At 43.8% G+C, this 12,592-nt stretch overlaps 1 pseudogene; it reads left to right on the forward strand.

The window, feature by feature from the left end:
• Window positions 1–840: 840 nt before the first annotated feature.
• Window positions 841–12,592, forward strand: part of LOC113197305 (small ribosomal subunit protein mS33 pseudogene) — an 88,306-nt pseudogene continuing 76,554 nt past the window's right edge.

The following is a 12,592-nucleotide window of genomic DNA, read 5'->3' on the forward strand; positions in this document are numbered from 1 at the left end:
CTGGGCTCGTGGAGGGTTATGGGGGGATCCTTGAGTCTGGGCTTCTTCAGTCATCAGCCAGTCCCAGAAGCTCAAGAGAAGGGACTGCCTGTCTGGCCATACCCCCGTGATGAGAAGCCAGGGAGGGACCAGCCAGGGGACAGTCACTCTTCCAATTTCCCAGCTCCTTGTAGCTGGGGTATGGCCAAGAGGGGGGCCGTGGGTTAGGCACAGGCAGACCCAGTGGCCTTCTTGTCTGCCTGTGAAGCAGGCCCTGGGTGGGGCAGACTTCTGAGGACCCCTGGGAGCCCTGGTGGGGGCCGGAGCTGGCTGCAGACCTGAAACCAGGGCTTGTGTCCTGAGTGCCACCTTTTTCTGTAAGCAGGCCTGACAGCTGTGTTCAGCTGTTTCCTCACGGACATTATAAACTTTAAAGGCCATTTTCACCAAATCTCAGATGGGGGTTTGGGGACCATCCTCAGCCCACTTTGGCTTTTTTCTGATATCAGGGGCTGACTGGGTGATAAAATGAATGGCCAGAAGGGTCACCCCAGAGGGAGATTCAGGGTCTAATCTAGTACAGAGAGCGAGGGCCTCCATTAAGCAGGTAAGGAACATTTCGGGGTTCTCATCAGGCACTGAGTGACTTCTGGTAGTTTTTTAAAATGAACAGTCTTATTAGAAACTGCCTTTCTGCATGCCTTCCAGCAGACATTGTATCATCTGGGCACGGCGGTGTCAGCCCTGTTCTCCATTTTGATAGTCCCAATCAGGATTTGTGTTAGGGACTGCGGCTGCGCCTGTAGGCATGATGCTATCAGTCAAATGACCTGCTCTGCATGGTCCCATGTAGCTATCCAGATGGAGTGTGCTCATCCGGGTAAGGGTGGAGGTAAGGATGACTTGGACATTGTGCAAAGTAAGGTCATAGGCTTGGGAAAGGTATTTAAATTCTTTGATATAGATAGTGGGGTCAGCAGAAAAGGAGCCTAAGTGTTTTTTGATTTGGAGAGGTTTTTGTAGAGAAAAAGGGACATAAACCCAGATGACCCCTCAGATCCTGCCACCTCATGGAGAGGACAGAGAAGTTCAGGATCTTGGGTCATTTGGTGAGCCTAGTGTGGGCACTTAATGGGGAAGAGACAGGAGAGGGAGGGTGGTCTAACTCAGGTGGAAACAGTTCCAGATAAGAAGGAGGGTCAAGACAGGAGCGTCTAGAGGGTGGTAAGGAGAGTGTCTAGGGAGGTTCAGTAAGCAGAGTGGGGTCAGGAGCAGAGGGGGACTTGCAAGGAGGATTTGGAAAGTGGAGCAGATAGAGCAGAAAGAGGGGTGCGGGCACAAGTTCCAAAAGGAACCTCTAACCACTTTTCTGTCTGTTGGCAGAAATGGTCCAAATCAGTGAGGATTTTACAATCAAAATTCCCCTCAAGAGGCCATTTAGAGCCATTATCTAAAGTGTATTGTGGCCAGGCCACGGTGGAATAGAAAAGGAGCTGTTTATGGCATAAGTCTTGAGAGAGTCCCAAATTGGAAGAATTCATGTATAAACACCCCCAAGGGAGTTTTGAGTTCCAGAGTGGACTCTGTATTTCCTGTGATGTTTCCACACCTGGGTGAGCAGGAAGGAAAAAGGTGTCCCAATTACCTACTCTGCTCAACGGAGAATAGAGTGGTCTGGTCAGGGACTGAGACGTCTCTACAGTCCACTGGGGGCTGGAAGGGTCAGAGGGGAATCTCTGACTTGGTAGCGACTTACAGACAGTCCCTGCAATCAGGAGGGAGTTGACAGATCAAAAAGAAAGGACTTAACCCACATCTGCTGGATAGGATGAGGGCAAGTGGTCTGGAGATCCCTGATTGTTCCAGTGGTGGAGAGGAGCAGCCTCAACCCCTAGGAGAAAGGCATAAACTCCTTCCTGGTTTTGACACCATATGTAAAGCAGAATGGGAAGTGAGATCAGAAACCACAGAACAAGAATGAGGAACCAAAAGAAGGTTTATTGGCGACACTGTCAGGGAGGTTCACCGATCTGAGAAAGGGTGAGGGCCAGGGAAGTCGTGGGCAGGAAAGGCAAGAACAATGCTAATAAGGAAAACTGGAGGAAGGAGGGCCTGGGCAATCTAATTTGCAACTACTGACAGCAGGTTGGTGGAGGTGAGTTTAGGGGGACTGTGTCTGTCCCAGGTTGGTCAGGGTCAATGTGAGATGACAGGAACAATTGCTTCAGCCTGCAGGAATCCATGGTCATTGGGGTTTGCTGCTATGTCAGCTTCTGATTGACCATTTCAGCCAGGTGGCCTGCCCACAGCTGCCATGAAAGGGGAGGGGGAAGGGAAGCCTGCTCACCTAACAAAATAATAACTGAAAATATTTTGTAAATTACCAATATATACATTTTAATTTTTAATTAATGATGACTGTAAAAGTCTATAATTAATCAAAAGGTTTTTATAGTGTGTAATTTTAAAGACTGTAGGAAAAAAGCCAAATAAAGTAACATGTTTGTAGTGTCAATCTGTTATTAAGGATGCCAAACTCTGTTTAATTTCTAAGGGTTATGATACAGGACAAAACAATTAGTGTCACAGAAAACATCATAAATGTTATGCTCGAATTCAGGACCCCCAAAGACCACCAGAGACCCAAGATCGATGTAAGCAGCAAAGAGGTGTTTATTGCAAGCTAGCTCGGTCCTCCGCGTGCACACACAGCAACTGGTGATGCTGAGAGGCCCTGAGCCCAGGGTTTGCAGCAGTTTTATACATTCTTTGGAGAGGGCAGGGACTTCACATACATCATAGCAAATCATCACACACCGAGGGAAAATCAAATAACAACTCTAAAACATGATTATCACATTCACTGGCAGGAACAAGTTGGGTAGGGGTGATTGGTCAGAACAAAAGGGGTATTGGTTTGAACTGATTGGTTTGAGCCAAGAGGGGTGTATGTGCTGAACTACATGGTTTCCCAATATGTTATCAACCACCATAAACTACTGGGAGGGTCACCTGGCATCCCAGGTATTTCCCTGTCTCATGCTGATTGGTGGCTGCTAGGGGATTGCTATGGATCTCCACCTAGCCTGACTGAGTCAGGGACACCTGGGGCAGCAGATCTCTCCTGTTATTTGTAGATAAACAACTTAGCAGGGTGGGAATGTGCCTGGGAGTGCTCTGTGGGTTTTTCCAAGTACAAAGGCCATGTCCCTTCCTTGGACAGGCTTTGCTCTGAGATAGAGGCTGGTTTTTCAATAAATAGTTCAAATTTACTATTAACCTCAAGGATAAAAATCTATAATAATTTCATTCCCAGGTTGAAATGATAAAAAAACCATGGTTATTTTCCTTTATTTTTACTATCCTCCTATGCTAATAGTACAAATTCATGAATTTCACTGTGACATTTACATATATGTATATAATGTAAAGGTACAGCGAAACGTCAGAGGGAGAGACCACCCAAGAGACTGACTCCATGCAATTGGCAAAAGGGGATTTATTGGGGATCCATTCCAGCACGCTGGGGCTCCGTGCTGGGGCTCCGTGCTCACTCAAGAAGGGAGAGCAGCCCAGAGCCCAGCACTGAGCTCAAGCAGAGCTTAAGTACACTTTCTGGAGAGGGCGGTGGGCTTTGCATACATCAGAACAAATCATCATGAGGCGTGGGAAAATTGAACAACAACTCTGAGACGTGATTGGCACATTCATTGGCGGGAACAGATTGGGCGGGGGTGATTGGTCATTCGTAAGCGGGTTACACATTCAAACTGATTGGTTCAGGCCCTGTGACAAACTGCACAGGGCCCTAGGCTAAATGGCCAGTAGGGCGTTGTTTTAACTATCTCAGGAATCTGGGTGTAACAGAGGAACTTAATAATACCTAATCTTTTATATTCAAGCTTTCCAGCTTAGAAACTTTACCCTTTCAATATCATGAGTTAATCATGTCTAACTTCCCTTCTTGATCATGTCTAACTTCTCAAAGAATCTTCCTTCTTTACCCTCAACCCTGCCCAGTCCCTTTTTTCTTCCCTTATAGTCTTTTTTTGTTGTTGTTTTTGCTTGATTTTGTTTCCACATACGAGAAAAAACACATGTTACCTGCTATCCTCCAGTTTCATCTATTTTCCTAGAAATACAAAAATTGCATTCATTTTTATGGCTAAATAATACTCCATAGTGTACACATAGCATATTTTCTTATTCATTAATTTATTGTTGGGAACCTAGGCTGATTTCATATCCAATCTATTGTGAATAGTGCCACAATAATCATGGTTATGCAAATTCCTCTTTTGTAGGATGATGTCTTTTCCCTCAAATATATGTCCCAAAGTCAAGTAGTTAAATCACATGGTCATTATATTGTCATTTTTTTTGAGGAATCTGCATAATATTTTTCATAGTGGGTGTAGTAATTTATATTCTAAAAACTGTGATAAGGCTTCCATTTGATATCACTGGTTACCGCTGATGAGTCCTGCTTCTTCACATGTTGAAGTATAACATTAGAGAAGCACACTGAGGCAAGCATATAAAGCAAGCTTTATTTCAAAAGGCATAAGATAGACTTCTCCTATGAGGGAGAAGGGGGCCATAGCTGGTATCCCAAGAAGTGAGGGTGTTTTGCCTTTTTATATGTCCTAGGCTTCCTTTCTTCTCCTGCTCTCTTCCCCTTATCACTTTCCTTCCTTCCTAATGTCTAGGACTAGGAGATGCTCTCTGGGATGGCCAAAAGGTGGAAAACAGGTGGGCTGAAGGGGGAAGGGCAGGATGGAGCAGCTCAGGACATAATATTAACAGGTTTATAACTCCCTGTAGGGAGGGGCAATTCCTGGAACAGGTTACCTTAGCAACAGGTGGGGGGGGGCAGGTTATCTTGATAGGGTGGAGAGAAAGGGCTCAGAAGGCATTAAAATTTAAATTCCTCCATTCTCTGGATCTGACTCTTGCCTATCTGACTTCACTTTTCCTAGCATCCTATCTATCTATCTATCTCTATATATATTTAAATATAAATATATATTTAAATATGAATATATATTTAAATATGAAGATATATATATATATATATATATATATATATATATATATATATATAAAGATATATGCATATAAAGATATTCATACACACACTGTTATGCTCGAATTCGGGACCCCCAAAAGACCACCAGAGACCAAGATCGATGTAAGCAGCAAAGTGGTGTTTATTGAGAGCGAGCTCGGTCCTCCACTCGCACACAGCAACTGAGAGGCCCAAACCCAGGGTTTGCAGCAGTTTTATACACTCTTTGGGGAAGGCAGGGACTTCACATACATCATAGCATCTCTTAGCAAATCATCACACACAGCGGGAAAATCATAAAACAACTCTAAAACATGATTAGCACATTCACTGGCAAGAACAAGTTGGATAGGGGTGATTGGTTAGTATAAGAGGGGGATTCTTTGAACTGATTGGTTTAGGCCATGAGGGGAATATGGCTGAACTACATAGTTTCCCAACATGTTATCAACCACCATAAACTACTGGGAGGGTCATCTGGCATCCCAGGTATTTTCCCTATCTCATGCTGGTTGGTGGCTGCTAGAGGGTTGCTATGGGTCCCCACCTACCCTGACAGAGTCAGGGATACCTGGTGCAGCAGATCTCTCCTATTATATGCAGCTAAACAACTCAGCAGGGTGGGTATGTGCCTAAGAGTGCTCTGTGGGTCTTTCCAAGGACAAGGGTCATGCCCCCTTCCTTGGACAGGCTTTGCTCTGAAGTAGAGGCTGGTTTTTCAATTGCATTAAATACGCAGACCTGTGTCCTCCTACACCATCTGTTACTTCTGTTCCAGCACAATCAGGAATTAAATTGGAGCTACATTCTCAGTCAGTGAAACCTTGCCGGATAGGACCCCATACAGTCATATTTCCACCATGCTAAGGCCCACCAAACTCAAAGTTTCTCGCCAGCCCTCCCAGCCCTTAGTAGCTATAATCTCTACTGACATAAAGCATTCCGAACAGCAGTTGTTAGATTCCATACAGGATCCATATGAGCCTAATGTCAGGAGTCCACCACAGTATTCATGGCTACGACTACTTACTGAAACTGTAACCTTCTTAAATCTAACCCTCCCCACCATTACACCAACTGATTGCTACTTATGTGCCTCTCTGACTCGACCTTTGCTTGCAGCGGTTCCCTTGAACTTCTCGGCTCTGTCCTCTCAAATTTCTCCACTCCATCTGCCCGCCATTCTCTCCAAACCCTTTCACCCGAAGCTCCATTATGGGAACCCGAGGAGTCTAACCATACTGTGATTCCCCGGCGCTGCCTCCTGGGCTTGGGTGTCTCCCAGTCAAAGTTTGCCACTCTAACTTCACCTTTAACTTCACCCTCTATGCACCACCTGGCTCATTCTTCTGGTGTAAGCCGGAATTTCTGGTGGAGCTCTAGGACACTCCTTATGGGCTGTACAAGGCTTAAGTTCTAAACTTGAACAAGCACTCACTTCTACAGCAGAATCTCTAGCATCTTTACAAAGGCAGGTCACATCCTTGGCTCAAGTTACTTTTCAAAATCGAAGAGCTATAGACTTACTCACAGCCGAAAAAGGTGGAACCTATCTCTTCTTGAGGGAAGAATGCTGTTACTACATCAATGAATCAAGGCCTTGTGGAAACTAATGTAGTCAAGCTCACCGACTTGGCTACCTCTTTGAAAAATCCACCAAACCAAAACCCATTTGCCACCTTCTTTTTAGCCCACTTCCAATCGTGGCTGTTGCCTCTTTTAGGGCCCATATGTCTCCTTTTCCTGATGTGTCTGTTTCTGCCCTGTCTGCTTCGCTTCCTACAGGGCCAATTACGGAAGATCTCTAACCAAACTTTCAACCAGCTTCTGCTTAGGTACTACCAGCCTCTGATGACCAATGAACCCCCAACATCTTCAAGAGAACAGCTCACTCATTGCTGAAGCTCACTACCAGGCACGAAGGAATGCAACGGACATCAGACAGCGGGAGACAACTAACCCAGAGAACCTCTTAATCTGCCATCCTGGATTCTTGAGCCTTTATGTCCTTTTAAGCCTCCTCATGGCCCTTTGCTTTTCTTTGTCAGTCCCCCGACATGGAACTTCTGCCAAAAATTGACATTTATTGACATATTGATATAGCAATTTGTATACACGGTAAAAGCGGGAGTTCATAATCCACTTGAATCAAACCGTGTAATATGATGTATTAAGAACTATGTAATGTTATGAACGACCAATAAAAAAAAATAAAATAAAAAAAAAAATAAAAAAATTGACATTTGCTTTAATTTTTATCTTCATCCTGCTTTTGTTTGCTCTGATCTTCTTCAGGTGCTGGTGACGCCATGTCAAGGCAACTCTTACAGTATTTCCTAGAGTCTCTGCTACAGGATCAGTGGCTGATACCAACTATCTCCTCCTGTAAGGGGGGGGTCCGGCGGAGCGTCGGAGGGAGAGACCACACAAGAGACTTACTCCATGCAATTGGCAAAAGGGGATTTATTGGGGATCCATTCCAGCGCGCTGGGGCTCCGTGCTTACTCAAGAAGGGAGAGCAGCCCAGAGCCCAGAACGGAGGTCAGGTGGAGCTTAAGTACACTTTTTGGAGAGGGCGGTGGGCTTTGCATACATCAGAACAAATCTTCACGAGGCGCGGGGAAATTGAACAACAACTCTGAGACGTGATTGGCGGGAACAGGTCGGGCGGGGGTGATTGGTCATTTGTAAGTGGGTTACACATTCAAACTGATTGGTTTGGGCCCTGTGACAACTGCACAGGGCCCTAGGCTAAATGGCCAGTAGGGCGTTGTTTTAACTATCTCAGGAATTCCAAGTTCTGGGTGTAACAGAGGAACTTAATAATACCTAATCTTTTACATTCAAGCTTTCCAGCTTAGAAACTTTACCCTTTCACTCCATCCAGGACTGGTTCGATGCCATCGAAGACTTGTGGTTTCAGGGAACTTTCATAGACTTCACCCCTATGGAAGTAGCTGTCTATAGTCACTGGGTTTTATTTCTGGTTGCCATGATATACCCAGACCTGCCCCCCCAAAAAAAAACATTCCTCCACTTCCCCTTCTAGGCCCCAAGCTGCCCCCGAACAGCAGGAAGCAACCGGATCTGTCTAACGACGCCCCAATTCCTAAGAAAACAAAAAGGGAGGAATGTTGGGAAAACATATAACGGCAGCAGCACCCCAGAAAAAAAACCCTAACATGGCGCCTAACCACCCTCTTTCTCCTCTTTGTTTCTTTCACTGGCTCGAAACGTTCCCGCAGGCGCCAATGTTCAAACCCGGTTGGTGGGAAGCCTTAGCCCCAATAAGAATTCACTTCTTGGGTTCCAGAACTGACATATGGAAGAGCTTGCCAATAAACGGATGACTTGTTATCTACCTCGGCCCTGTGACCCCTCTTCAGACCTATATAAACACACAGCCTTTTGTAATAAAGTGGGAAACTCTTCGGTAATCTGTGTCGTATGGTGCGGCGTTTTCCAGTCTTACATGAGTCAATTTTCAAATTATGGCCATTTAATAGTATTGAGTCTCCAAATCCAAGAACACAAAGTATCCCCACATTCTAATGTCTACTTTTTTTTTCTTTTCTGTATTATAATTTTTCATTGTGGTGATATTTTACTTAGATTTATTCCAGATATTTTATTTTTAAAGGCTGTTATAAATGGGACTGCTATCCTGATTTCTTTCTCAATGAGCCTGTTAACTTTGAGAAAAGCTACTTATTTTTGTATGTTAATTTTGTATCATGTACTTTGCTGAATTTATTTATCCATTCTTGAGAAACTGATGTGACTCCATTTTTGAGAAACCAGCCTCTACCTCAGAGCAAAGCCTGTCCAAGGAAGGGGGCATGACCCTTGTCCTTGGAAAGACCCACAGAGCACTCTTAGGCACATACCCACCCTGCTGAGTTGTTTGTCTACAAGTAACAGGAGAGATCTGCTGCACCAGGTATCCCTGACTCAGTCAGACTAGGTGAGGACTCCTAGCAACCCCTTAGCAACCACCAATTAGCATGAGACAGGGAAAATACCTGGGATGCCAGATGACCCTCCCAGTAGTTCATGGTGGTTGATAACATGTTGGGAAAACACATAGTTCTGCACATACTCCCCTCATGGCTTAAACCAATCAGTTCAAAGGAATCCCCTTCTTGTACTAGCCAATCACCTTTACCCAACTTGTTCCTGCCAGTGAATGTGCTAATCATGTTTTAGAGTTGTTTTATGATTTTCCCGTGGTATGTGATGATTTACTAAGAGATGCTATGATATATGTAAAGTCACTGCTTTCCCCAAAGAGTGTATAAAACTGCTGCAAACCCTGGGCTCAGGGCGTCTCAGCGTCACCAGTTGCTGTGTGTGCAGAGGACTGAACTATCTCGCAATAAAGGCCTCTTTGCTGCTTACATGGATCTGGTGGCCTTTTGGGGGTCCCAAACTCGAGCATAACATTCTGAGAATCTTTCAAAGTCCTTTGGTTTCTGGAGGTATAGAATTAAATCATCTGCAACAGGAAAAGTTTTACTTTTTTCCTTTCTTATTTGAATATTTTTAATTTCTTTCTCTTGCCTAACTGCTCTAGCTAAAATTTCAAGCACCATACTGAGTAAGACTGATAAGAGTAGACTCCCTTGTATTATTCCTGACCTTAGAGGAAATGGTTTCAGGTTTTCTCCATTTAGTGTTATGTTGGCTATGGGCTTGTCATATACATATTGAGGTATGATCTTTGTATACCTAAATTATTGAGAATTTTTTTAATGAAGAGATGCTGGGTTTTATCAAAATCTTTTGCTTTATCTCTTGAGATGATCATGTGATTTTTATCCTTAATTTTACACATGAATTGTATGATGGATATTGATTTATAGATTTTTAAAACAACCTTGGATCCCTGAAATGAAACTGGCCTGAATATGGTGTATGTTCTTTTTATTGTACCGTTTTATCAATTTGAATCAATTTATTGAAGATTTTTTCATCTGCTGTTCCCAGGAATGTTGGGCATTAGTTTCCCTTTAGCTTGTATGCTCAAGTTTTGATAGCAGGATAATAGTGTCTTTGTAGAATGAATTCGGAAGGGTACATACTTTTCCTTTGTATTTTATGTAATAGTCTTGATTCCGCCAGTTATGGGTGACAAGTTCTGCTTCCTCATATGTTGAAGTTTGCACATTAGAGAAGCACACTGAGGCAAACATATAAAGCAGGGTTTATTTAACATAGACTTCTCCCAGGAGGGAGAAGGGGGCCATAGCTTGTATCCTGGTATTCCAAGAGGTGAGGTGTTCTGTCCTTTTTGTATTTCCTATGCTTCCTTTTTTCTCCTGTTCTCTTCCCTGTATCTTCTCCTTCCTGCTTATGTGACTAGGCCCAGGAATGCTTGGTGGGATGGCCAAAAGGTGGGAAACCAGTGGGCTGAAGGGGGAAGGGCAGGATGGAGCAGCCCAGGACACATTAATTAACAACTTTATAGCTCCCTGTAGGGAGGGGCAATTCCTGGGACAGATTACCTTGGCAACTGATTGGAGCAGGGGTAGGTTCTAGATAAGGGTGGAGGAAGGGCTCTGGAGGAATTAACATTTCAATCCCTCAGGGGACAGTCTCATATTTCCCAGACTTTCTCAAAATTGGCCTCCTTAATCTGACCTGACCTACCTATACTGACTGCCTCTCTAATTCTGGCTTTAGTTTGAGTATTGCTGGTGTCAGTTCTTCTTTAAAAGTCTCATAACTGAGCACTGAATCTATCCAGATGTGGGTTTTTTTTTTTGGGGGGGGGTTATTACAGCTTTAATTCTATTACTTGTTATTGATCTATTTAGATCCTTTTTGTTCAATTTTGGTAGATCACAAGTTTCCAGAAATTTTCCCATTCTAAATTTTTCCAAATTATTGGTGAAAGTGAGGAACCAGGAGACATGTGAGCGAGAAATGAAAGATGGAAACCAAGCAGAGACACACACAAGAGTTTATTTGTCAGAGCTGAGAAATAAAGGCACATCTCTCCATAGACAGAGAGAGGCAAAACGGGGGCCGGATCAAGGATTAGAGCAGGGCAGGTTCTAATGTGTGTCATGAAGGGTAGGGTTGGTATGAGGGAGTGGTGAGCCTTTCTCAGAAATGACCTTGGGCAGGAAAGCAAAATTTTTCTTAAAATGGTGATTGTCACTTAAGATGGTCATCCAGATGGTAAGCAAGGACCTTACAATTACATCTAGATTTTCAACATGCTCCCTAAGGATTCTCTGAAGTTCAGTGGTATATGCTGTAATGTCTTTTCAGTTCTGTTTTTATTCTTGTGTATTATCTTTCTCTTTCTCTTGGTTAGCTTAGCTAAATATTTGTCTCTTCTTCTTCTCCTCTTTCTCCTTCTTCTGCTTCTTTTTCTTCTTTGTAGTACTGGATATTAAAATTAGGGCCTTGTGCATGCTAGGCAAGTACTCTACCACTGAGCTATAGCTGTAGCCCTAAATTATGTTTATCTTTTTAAAGAACCAACACTTTGTTTCTGTGGGGTGTGTTGGAGACTCCTCACTGAAGTTAAGTTTGCATCTTGCAAGGGCGCCAAATTAAAACGTTTTCTCAACCAGTGCCCCTTGGGCACAGTGTTCACTCAATGTTCCTGAGTCACCCTGCCAATCAGCACCCACCACATTGCCTTCTTAAACCAAGCTTGCAAGGTCATGCTCTTTGCCCTCTTCCTCTCTTAACTCTTCCTCTTCTTTCTCTCCTCTATTCTCTTTCTCGTTCTTCCTCTCTTCTCTCTGCCCTCCTCCTCTCCTCTCTGCCTCTCCTTTTCTTCCCCTTCAGGCAGCCCCCTTAATAAATCTCTTGGTATAATCTCCATCTTGGGTGAGTCACTCGCCTTTCAGTTTCATTGATCCTTTGCATTATTATTTTAGTCTCTATTTCAATTAGTTTTCTGTAATCTTCTTGAAAGGAAAGTGACCACAACACTTGGAGCAACCAAGAGATCTTTATTGCAGCAGTGAAACAGAGGCGAAAAGAGAGAAAGAGAAGGAGAGAGAGAGAGGGAGAAAGAGAGAGAGAGAGGGGAGAGAGAGAGAGAGAGAGAGAGAGAGAGAGAGAGAGAGAAAGAAGAAAGAGAGTGCAAGAGCAAGAGAGACAGAGAGAGCAAGAGAGAGAGGGGCCCAGCAGGAAGGAGTTTTTATAGCCAAAATCTAATAGGGTCTCTGGGTCTGCAAGCTGCCTTGTTGGCACACAAGGGGGTTAAGTGCTCCGCCTTGAGAGGGGGTGTTGAGTGTTCAGCCTTGAGAGGGGGCTTGGGCATTTTGGCTTGAAGCAAACAGGTGATAAAGAACCAGACAGAGGGTTTGAGAAGCCAGGTCATCCTGCAGCTAACTTTGTTTGGCATGCCCTGCAGACAACTTATTCAGCTTGTCCTGTACCTAACACTTCTGATCTTTCTTATTTCTTTCCTTCTAATAATATTGAGTTTGGTTTGTTTTTGATTTCTAACATCTTGAGATACATAATTAGGTTAAGTGAGATAATTTTTCTTTTTCTTTTTATGCAGGCACTTATTGCTAG

The sequence above is a fragment of the Urocitellus parryii genome, chromosome 9, assembly GCF_045843805.1.
Source record: "Urocitellus parryii isolate mUroPar1 chromosome 9, mUroPar1.hap1, whole genome shotgun sequence".
NCBI lineage: Eukaryota > Metazoa > Chordata > Mammalia > Rodentia > Sciuridae > Urocitellus > Urocitellus parryii.